At 45.3% G+C, this 9,252-nt stretch overlaps 1 non-coding gene across 1 annotated transcript; it reads left to right on the top strand.

Annotated features, from left to right (window-relative positions):
- Positions 1 to 7,998: 7,998 nt before the first annotated feature.
- trnaw-cca (transfer RNA tryptophan (anticodon CCA)) lies at positions 7,999 to 8,070 on the top strand. Its single transcript has one exon. It is a non-coding gene; the product is annotated as a tRNA-Trp (tRNA).
- Positions 8,071 to 9,252: the final 1,182 nt, after the last annotated feature.

The raw sequence follows: 9,252 nt of genomic DNA, 5'->3' as shown, positions 1-9,252 counted from the left end.
TTATCAAAGAAACCTCCCTGAGGGTCAGGCAGCCCTGCATCGGGAAGCATTGGGATGGCTAATTCTTTCTGTGGGCACTGTGTTTACGTTTCAACATAGTAATTTTTGAAAGTGTGTAATTCTGAGCGAAATCACAATTCGAATTTAGACAACGTTAATATTTGCACAACAGCGATACATCTTCGCAACAGCATATTTCACGAGAGTAGTGAAGATCTTTTGACATCAATCTCGAACGTGTATGTCACACGCCAGATGAAAAGCTGAAAACTTGTCTGGAAAGGCTGCCGCTTGGCATAGCAGAGTGATGCAGTGGGCGCGTTTTCGGCCCTTAACACGGAGATTAATGGATCGAAGTTATCCGCTCAGTGTCATCTTTTGCAGCTTTCCCTCATCATCCACTACCCCTACAAATATTTGAAAATGTGAACTAAATATCATCACAATGATACACTGGCCCAATGTAGAAAGTTGAGGTTGCACACTTGTGGAGTTCAGGGTGGTGTTCTTCTGTTCTCTGCCCCCTTTGTTGAGGAGGATAGTGCTTGTCCCTGGTCACTAGGGTGTTCGAGCCAAATTTAAAAACAGAATGGTGTAATTATCCGCCAGTGGAGACCCGCCCGGGTCCTGGGAGACAGAATGAGAAGCAGATGTTCTGAAAACTATATTTTTTTTTATTCAGTACCACGTGACCCAGGCCGAATACATATTCATGTTCCTGGGGCCGTATCATTATTGCGTCACAATAGCTACAGGCCATCACTGGGCATGTCCTATGACGTCGTGTTGCTGCTGGAATTTCTGGTGACAGTTTTTTAAAGAGGGTCAGGCAGCCCCTGCATCGGGGCTTCCCTTCCTTCCACTTAAGTTCAAGACCTATCAAACCGAAATTCCTCAGGAATGTCTGGAAGCACTTTTTCCTGATGTTGGCTAATTATTTCTGCAGACATTTGGTAAAGTTTGAAGACGGTGGGAGCCATCGGCTTCTAAATCTCGTTCCCGAATTGCTCGACCAATACTTAAAGCAGTGATAATGATGCAAAACCACCGTATGATTACGGCCGAGAAAGATTGTATTCCGCTCAGTCAGTTCATGTTTCTAAAGAGAGACAAAAGTGACAATGCAAGTGAAACGAACGAAATTGCAGACAGGCTGCCATACCACTCTGTTTGTATCCACACACAGAGGTGGTTTCTGTGACATGGGTGTGTCTGCAGTGTCTGTGGTCAGACCGTTTACAATGAATGTCCCAGCCTTTATTTTGGTAAAGTCACACTGATAGAGGACAATTGTTATTTCAGTAATTGTAGTCTGAAGCTGGAATTCGCTAACACTCGGGATTCGTGGTCTTACTGTTTTTTTTACATCTCAGACTCTTTGGTGCATTTAGTCAGGAAGTCCGGTTGTTCACCAAAATAGTTGTAAGTCGAAATGGAGCAAAATTATAGAATTATGGCCAGACTTTTCAGGGTACATGTTCAGAAGCACTTCTACACATTGAGTTTGTCAGATGTTTGGAAATATCCTACATAAACGGCAGTGGGTACAGGATCATTTGTCAACTTTAAATCTGAAACAGATTTTTTTTTGTTCAGGAAAGGTATTAAGGGACATGGGCCAAAGACAGATAAATGGAGTTAGGCCTCTGATCAGCCATGATTTCTTTGAACGTTGGAACACGCTTGAGGAGCTAAATGGCCTACTCATATTCCGATGTTCGTATAATCTTAACTGTTTCCTTATTGCACATTTCCGGACTGTTATTGGGGACACAATATGCAAGACAATACTCTCCAATTCTTAGTTGTTCTGGAAATATCGAAAACACACGCACTCAGGCATCTTATACCAATATTCGGACAAACACAGTCACAGAACAGTTAACTGATTGAATTCTTGCATTTGAATCTTTAGAAACGTAATGTTCTTGGTTTCCCGATAATGATTCGCTTTCCTCAGTCCCAGATGGAACAACACAAGAAAAAATAGACAAGCAGCAATGTTCTGGTCCAATAATCTCCAATCTTCTGCTGCCAGTGAAAAGCAACAATGCAACTTAAGTCGGGGTCGACTGCAACTCGGTCCTAATCACCCAATGAACCGAGCACAGGCTCAGCAAAACTGAGGGATATTATGTCCTGATCACGAAACCTGCGAGCAGCGTTGGCAAAGGCCCAAGCGAGTCACCCATAAAAGTCAGTCATCTACTTTCTAAAGGTGCTCAACTGCCGACTTCCTTTATTTTATTGACCTTTGCAAATCTGGAAGTGAGAATTGGGGATATGTGGTAGCGAGTGGTTGTTTGTGTGTCAGGTTTGCCTGTCAGTTTTGCTAATATTGAAGCGAATTTGCTTTCAAAATAAAGGCAAAAAAAAAGACAAACAACTTTACATCCAAGAAGAGAAGCTGAAGAACTGAATGTCAGTGTTGAGAAAGAAGCAAAAGGAAAGTGGAATCTCAATGATTTCCCGGATTTTTGAGCAGAAAGCGTTGGAGCTGTAGACTTCTGCTGATCAATGTATTTATTTTCGTGATTTAAGAAGTTATTTTGCCTTGATAAAAGAACTGGTCACACCCTGATTATATGTTCGAATACCTCAGTAGTAGAACAAAAGACTTTTATTCTGAGGTCGTGAGTTTGACATCCATATTGTACAATGTTCCCGTGAAACTTTGCTTTTTGTGCGAAACATTCGCTCTTTCTTCATCTGGCAATCTAATCATATTCAAAGTGAGTTTTACTCCCGTTCGTTTTCTTACTGTCCCCGTTGCTCGGTTATGAGGGAAAGCTGAGAGTGAATGGGAGACAAGTTTGTAGGTGTGGCTTAACGGTGGCACTTGAACATTGACAGGTTCTATTCATGTGTCGAGGCCAGTAAATGGCTCAATCATAGCATACAACGGTCAAGTGCTATGGGAATCAATACCAGTCCATATTAACGTACACTGACATGAGTAAGATGGGATTCATTTCGAGGAAAGAAATTAGGAAACGTCGTCACCCAGATTATCTCAGAGCAATCGTTGGCTATGGTACGTTTTATGTCAAGCTCAGGCAACCACTGGATTGTGACTTGATCTGGTACTCAGGCCTGACGTACTGACACGAATGTATTTTGTTACCGAATTGCTACATAAATTGGGGAGCAATTCCTGTACATAGAGATGAGGAGTGTTGAACCAATTAGACAAGAAGACTATGCTAAAGCAGAACTGTTACAAAATACATTTCCCAATCTATGATCATCCTATCGATTGTAGTTGTGGCCGAACACTTAAGGTGTTGGCGTAGAGATCCTTTGGGGCTCCCCCGCCCAGGGTGGGAACCTGCTGACTATGCTTTCTTCGCTGGCGATTTTAAATGACTTCCTGTTGGTTGCATTATCGCTCAAACTTCACAAAACCCGTCTCAATAAAGTCCCGTTTTCTCATATCTGGGACTTGATTGCCATGCAGGAAACTCGGGTTCTGAACAAACAACGTCCCAGACTCAAAACCAGAGCTCTGTTTACCTTTCCACAGATGCTGCTCGACCCGTTTGCTTTCTGCAGTATTCTCTGTGTTTATTAGGCACAAGTGCTGCTTTTCATTCAAGGACTTCAATCCCTGTCCTCAGGTAACTGACTCTGGTCAGTGGCAATTGGTTCTTCTGATCATTAATCTGCCCATTCCCACCGCTTCTTCTCCCATCATTACCAATAGCCCCAGGAAATCTCCAGTTAACTTTATTTGCTCCAAAGCGAACATTCCTAACCTTGGGAATGTCTCGCCAAAATGGAAATTCCTCATCCCTGGAAACGAAGCATGGCATACACTTGGGAAGAGATTTTGGCAAAATGTCGTCAGTTAGGAAATGGAAAAATGTTCATGAAGCAAAACAGGAATCCCAGTCTCCAGCTTTGTGAACCTTTATAAACACTTTGGGAAGCGGATTTAGAGGAGAATGAAAGATTGAGCAGAGACAGTCCAGACACCGTCCCCTTGTTGACGAGGCCGGGAGATTGACTCTGATGTTCTCGAGACATGAACTGATCTGAGACATTGAAAGAATTGTCGTTCCTGCAAATCAGGAATTCAAACCCCTTCTCCCCCCCGAGCCAATGAGAGAACTCGGGAACAGGCAAAACATTGAAAGGTGCGAAGGGCGACGGCCCCGGAGTAAGAAAGCTAGTTCCTCGTGACATGGATGTGTCTGCAGACTGTCCCCGGTATCTCCATAATAGATCTCCCAGGCTTGATTATGGAAAAGTAAAACTGATAGACGACAATTGTAATTCTCGGCGGGGAGGCTGGATTATGAATTCACTAATAGCCTCCCCTAAGTGATGGTGCAGCCCACCCCATCGCCTGTCTCTGTGGCGCAATTGGTCAGCACTTTCGGATGTTAACTGAACGGTTGGTGGTTCGAGCTCCACCCAGGGACGGTGTGTTCGCTGCTCTTCCTTAACTTCGAAGCTGTGTGCTTTTGATGGGGTCAGGAAAATGTTCCCCAAACGGAAATCTTCTCCATAAAGGGGATTCTGAATTGAATTAATGTCGAACGTCAGGGACTGCGGATGCTGAGAAGCTGAGACCAAAAGAGAAATTCGGCAGGTTTGACAGTACCTGTCGGGGAAACCAGAATTCTGAAATGTTGCCTCTGATTCTCTTTCCACAGACGTTGCCTGAACTTTTCAGTTCCTCCTGCAATTTCTAGTTTTGTTTTTTACTGAAAGTTCATTTCATCTTTTGGGATGAAACAACGAGAGTCGCCGTTTGCAGATATATAACCCTTTTGAATCACTGTGACGTGATTGGAGTCAAACAAACTCTGCGATGATTCACTCTTTCTCAGCTCCACAGGCAGACAGACCTGGGAAGTCAAGCTGTCAGTGTGGTTCTGTATTCGTGGGCCGAGTGGTTAATGCGATGGACATGAACTCCATTGCGGTTTCCCCACGCAGGTGTGAACCCTGCCGAGTACAAAATGAGAAATGTCGTCGAAAAGAAAGGGAGCTTGCTCCCCGGCTTCTTCTTTAAGATTTAAATCAGTGAAGCGGGAAAAATATTTCACTCACATTGGGACTGGTGGGAATCTGCAACCCACTGCCTGTTCGGGTGGAACAAGCCGATACCCGCAGAGCTTCCTTTGAGGCTATGAGCAAAGTGTTTGGAAATGAGACTAGAAGAGTGAGGGGCTTGAAATCGTGATCGAAGTGAAGCAGGCACCTGAGGACAAAGGTGTTTCCTTTGCCAGTGAAAGATACTGCTTCACAAAGTTGGGCCTGTGGAAGGGAAGCAGCGACGGTGATTATCTTTGGTTGTTCACCTTGTGAATGAACCCATTGCTGCGCATGTCCGTGTTAACGTCAGAACTCTGCAGCATGATGGCGTGAGATACGCACAGGGCCTGGGCTCAATGGATGACGCTTCTGACTCCACCTACCTGTTTGAAATGCAGCTCACAGCTTCTTCACACACCCCAATTAATCTTTCTCATTGTCCTGAAGCCGGCATACGGTTTGAATTCCCGATCTGCGGTAATGAGAATCTTTTCACTGTCTCGCGTCAGTAAATGTCCCTGAGAACATCGGAGTCAACTCACAGCGCTGTCAGATGAGGGGAAGCTGAAATAGCCCCACATGCTGCTCACGGGCACATTTTACTTTCCCCAACTCACCGCCTTAACCACTGCGGCTCCTGGGAGTTGAAAGGAAGGAAGCAATCCCCAAAAACCAGTCTTAGCTTTGTGAATCTTCAGAAAATAAACAAAGGTTCATCCCTTCACATTTTCTATCCTGGGCTGACAGGGATGGGTTTTGTCACTCTTTTGAAGGACATTGCAAGTGGATGTTTTGCAGAAAAGCACCACAACGCCATCTGATTAATCAGGACCTGGATGTTTTCGGTCTTTGAATGTAAGTGTTGTACTCCAGAACTTTGATGTTCACAGTTTATAAGACTTATCTACCCAGTCCCCTGTATCACTTGTCGAACATGGTTAATTTGCATCTTGTCATCCTTTCACTGCCTGCTAATGAGGATAGCGTTTCCGTGTTTTACCTAATTTATATTGACCTTGCATACCTCAAGCCTCAAGCTAATTTTACGAGACACCTTCTCCAGTTCAAAAGCTAACTGTTAATGATGGCTCTGTTTCTTGTCACGTGTCCAATTCCAGATCGATGTTGTTACTGTCCCTTTTATTCCTTCAGATCCAGGTTTCGCTCACAGGGCTAGAACAGAACTGTCACCAAATACATCTACCAATCGACGTTATAAGGAACATACCAATCCAAGGTATGTTCGAGCCTGGGAGGATATTCAGGAGGGAGCAGGTAAATTGTGCTTCTGAGTGAAATCACGGTTCGTAAAAACAGAATGTGGCAATTTAGACAGAGTTAATATTTGTTCGTCGGCGATATGTCTGCTGGTGCGCGATGGGAGCATAACCCAGAAGGGAAACCATCTTCCCTCTTCACTCAATGTCGAGTTTAGCAGCTTTCCCGTATAACGGCGCACTGTTGTGCACCTCGCCTTCTCATCTGCTTCCCAAAAAACTTCGACGTAAATATTTCACATTGATACACAGGCCCAGTGTGCAGAGTTGAGATGACACACTCGTGGAGGTCTGCGGGGTCTTCTCCTGTTCTCTGTGCCCTATGTTGAGGAGGGCAATACTTGTCACTGGTCACTCCGGTGTTAGAGAAAAGTTGAGAAGGAAAACGGTTTAATTTTCTGCCAGTAGAGAGGGCCCGGTTCCTGGGGACGGGCAAACGGCAGCAGAGAGACAGAATGAGAAGCAGCTGTTCATACAGTCATAGAGATGTCCAGCATGGAAACAGACCCTTCGGTCCAACCCGTCCATGCCGACCAGATATCCCACCACAATCTAGTCCCATCTGCCAGCACCCGGCCCATATACCTCCAAACCCTTCCTATTCATATATCCATCCAAACGCCTCTTAAATGTTGCAATTGTACCAGTCTCCACCATGTTGTCTGGCAGCTCATTCCATACACGCACCACCCCCTCCGTGAAAAAGTTGCCCCTTAGGTCTCTTTTATATCTTTCCCCTCTCACCCTAAACCTATGCCCTCTAGTTCTTGACTCCCCGACCCCAGGGAAAAGTCTTTGCCTATTTATCCTATCCATGCCCCTCATAATTTTGTAAACCTCCATAAAGTCACCCTTCAACCTCCGACGTTCCAGAGAAAACAGCCCCAGCCTGTTCAATGTCAACTGGACTTTACTCTGAGCAAGACTCAGCTGGTTCAAGAGGTAGGGCGGGGGCAGGGGCGTCAGCGCGCCCTTCGTGTGCCTCGTTGGTCTCGCGGTATGATTCTCACTTTGGGTCTTCGTCGGCGCAGACGTGCGAGAGATCCCCGGTTCACATCGCGGACGAGCCCGCGTTTCACGACTTGTGCGAAAGTACTTGTTTAATTTTCTTAAAAAGCACCTTCGTAAAACGAGGTTGGGTTCCCTGGTTGGGCATCCCTCTGATCCCAATTTCGAATTCAATAATTCATGTGTCTGAAATCCATAGTATCCTCGTCCCTTCCACACACACCAAGCCTTGTTATCACGTAGTCTGTCATTACACACTACCTATTCTTAGCCACGAACAGTCTCCATTCACCCTCCCACACAGATCGTTATCAAATCCCTTTCCTGTCCAACAGTTGTTCCCTCGCTTTGGGCTCTGTCCTAATCTGTCATTTACTGCCTCCGCCTTCCTCCCACAATATTTCCTGCATATAAACCGACATTTTCCCAATCACCATCTGTTCTGTGGAAGGGTCACCGGCAACTCCTGTCTTTTGTTTCTGATATACAGCATCCGCAGTTCTTTCAGCTTTTTATTGAGGTAGAGTTGGAAATTGTTTCGAGAGACAGAAGGAGACGGGGGAGAGACAGAACAGACATGAAGTGTTGATCTCCGTTGTTATTCAAAACGTAAAATCATTGCAGTGCGATCACTTCCCTTAAGCATGAATCGAGTGCCCTAGTCATCCGTGAGCTTGTGGCGCAACGGTAGCGCGTCTGACTCCAGATCACAAGGTTCCGTGTTCGAGTCACGTCAGGCTCACTAACATCAACTTCTTACATTTCAAATCAAGAAAGGAACACGTTCACTCCGGATATCTGTTGAGCCAAATCTTCTTTCGATCACACGTGAAGCTTTGCTGTCAGTTTGATTTGTGAACACTGTGTCAGGGAGGTGATGTGCCCATTGTTTGGGTAAATGCTCAGCTCCCCGCAATGTGAGAAGTAAAACACAGACTGTTCATCACGGGATTTAAACACAGCCGTCTCCCTCTGGGCAGCCGCTTCGTTCAGTAGGTGACAGCGCGGTGTGAATAACATAATACCGATATTTTTACAGCATAATCCAGAGACTCCCAGCTTTATGTTTCAATCTATCAGGAGAGTGACAGTGAGTACAGATAGAAATATTTCCCACCAACAGAAAATCCTTTCCTCTCACTGGACACAGTTAAAATTATCTTTATTCAACAGAAGGAGCGGAAACGACAGTCTGACGGCCCCTCTCCACATTAACGGTGAGCCTGAATTTTATAAACGGTGTCAGTAAAATCCAATGGCGGACACTGATTTGGTTCAATCGATTTTTTTGCCAAGCGTAATTCACCGAGAGGATGCTGCTGTGTGAAACAGCGTGGGGAATTACTGCAGGGCCTCCTGCGCATGGAACACACCGCAACTGATGTGTTTCACCTTCACCAGTTTATTCCTCTCTCGGAGAAGAGAGGTTTGATGATTCGGATCATAGCAGCCCGACAGAAAACAGGAGAAGAGCACTCAGACCTTCACAAGCTTGTCACCACAGCTGGGTCATCGTGGCCCGTGTATCAGTATGGGATAGTAATCTGCATCGACTGACTGGAAGCACAGCAAATTGGAGTGCTGGTGGGACTATCACACAGGAGAAAACGGCTTCGACCTATCATCTGGAGTGGCTCCCAATGCGCAACTCCGCTCACCTCAACTGAATAACTGTAAACAAACTACTCAGTGATTCAAAGGAATACTCCGTTTTGAATCTGCATTGTGGCATGGACCTTCGAGAATGATGTCAAAACATCTTCATTGATGTGATGGAGTATCCTGTTGGGCAGAATATATCCGTTGTCAAATTTCCTACGTTCTATTGATCCAACTCCGATTTCACTCAGAATCACAAAATGCGCAGACTGAGGCCATGCAGCCCACCTTAGATCTGCTGGTTCGACAATTACTTCACTTCCCC

The sequence above is a fragment of the Chiloscyllium punctatum genome, chromosome 36, assembly GCF_047496795.1.
Source record: "Chiloscyllium punctatum isolate Juve2018m chromosome 36, sChiPun1.3, whole genome shotgun sequence".
In the NCBI taxonomy this organism is placed as follows: Eukaryota; Metazoa; Chordata; class Chondrichthyes; order Orectolobiformes; family Hemiscylliidae; genus Chiloscyllium; species Chiloscyllium punctatum.
This window is presented reverse-complemented; position numbering and strand designations above follow the sequence as displayed.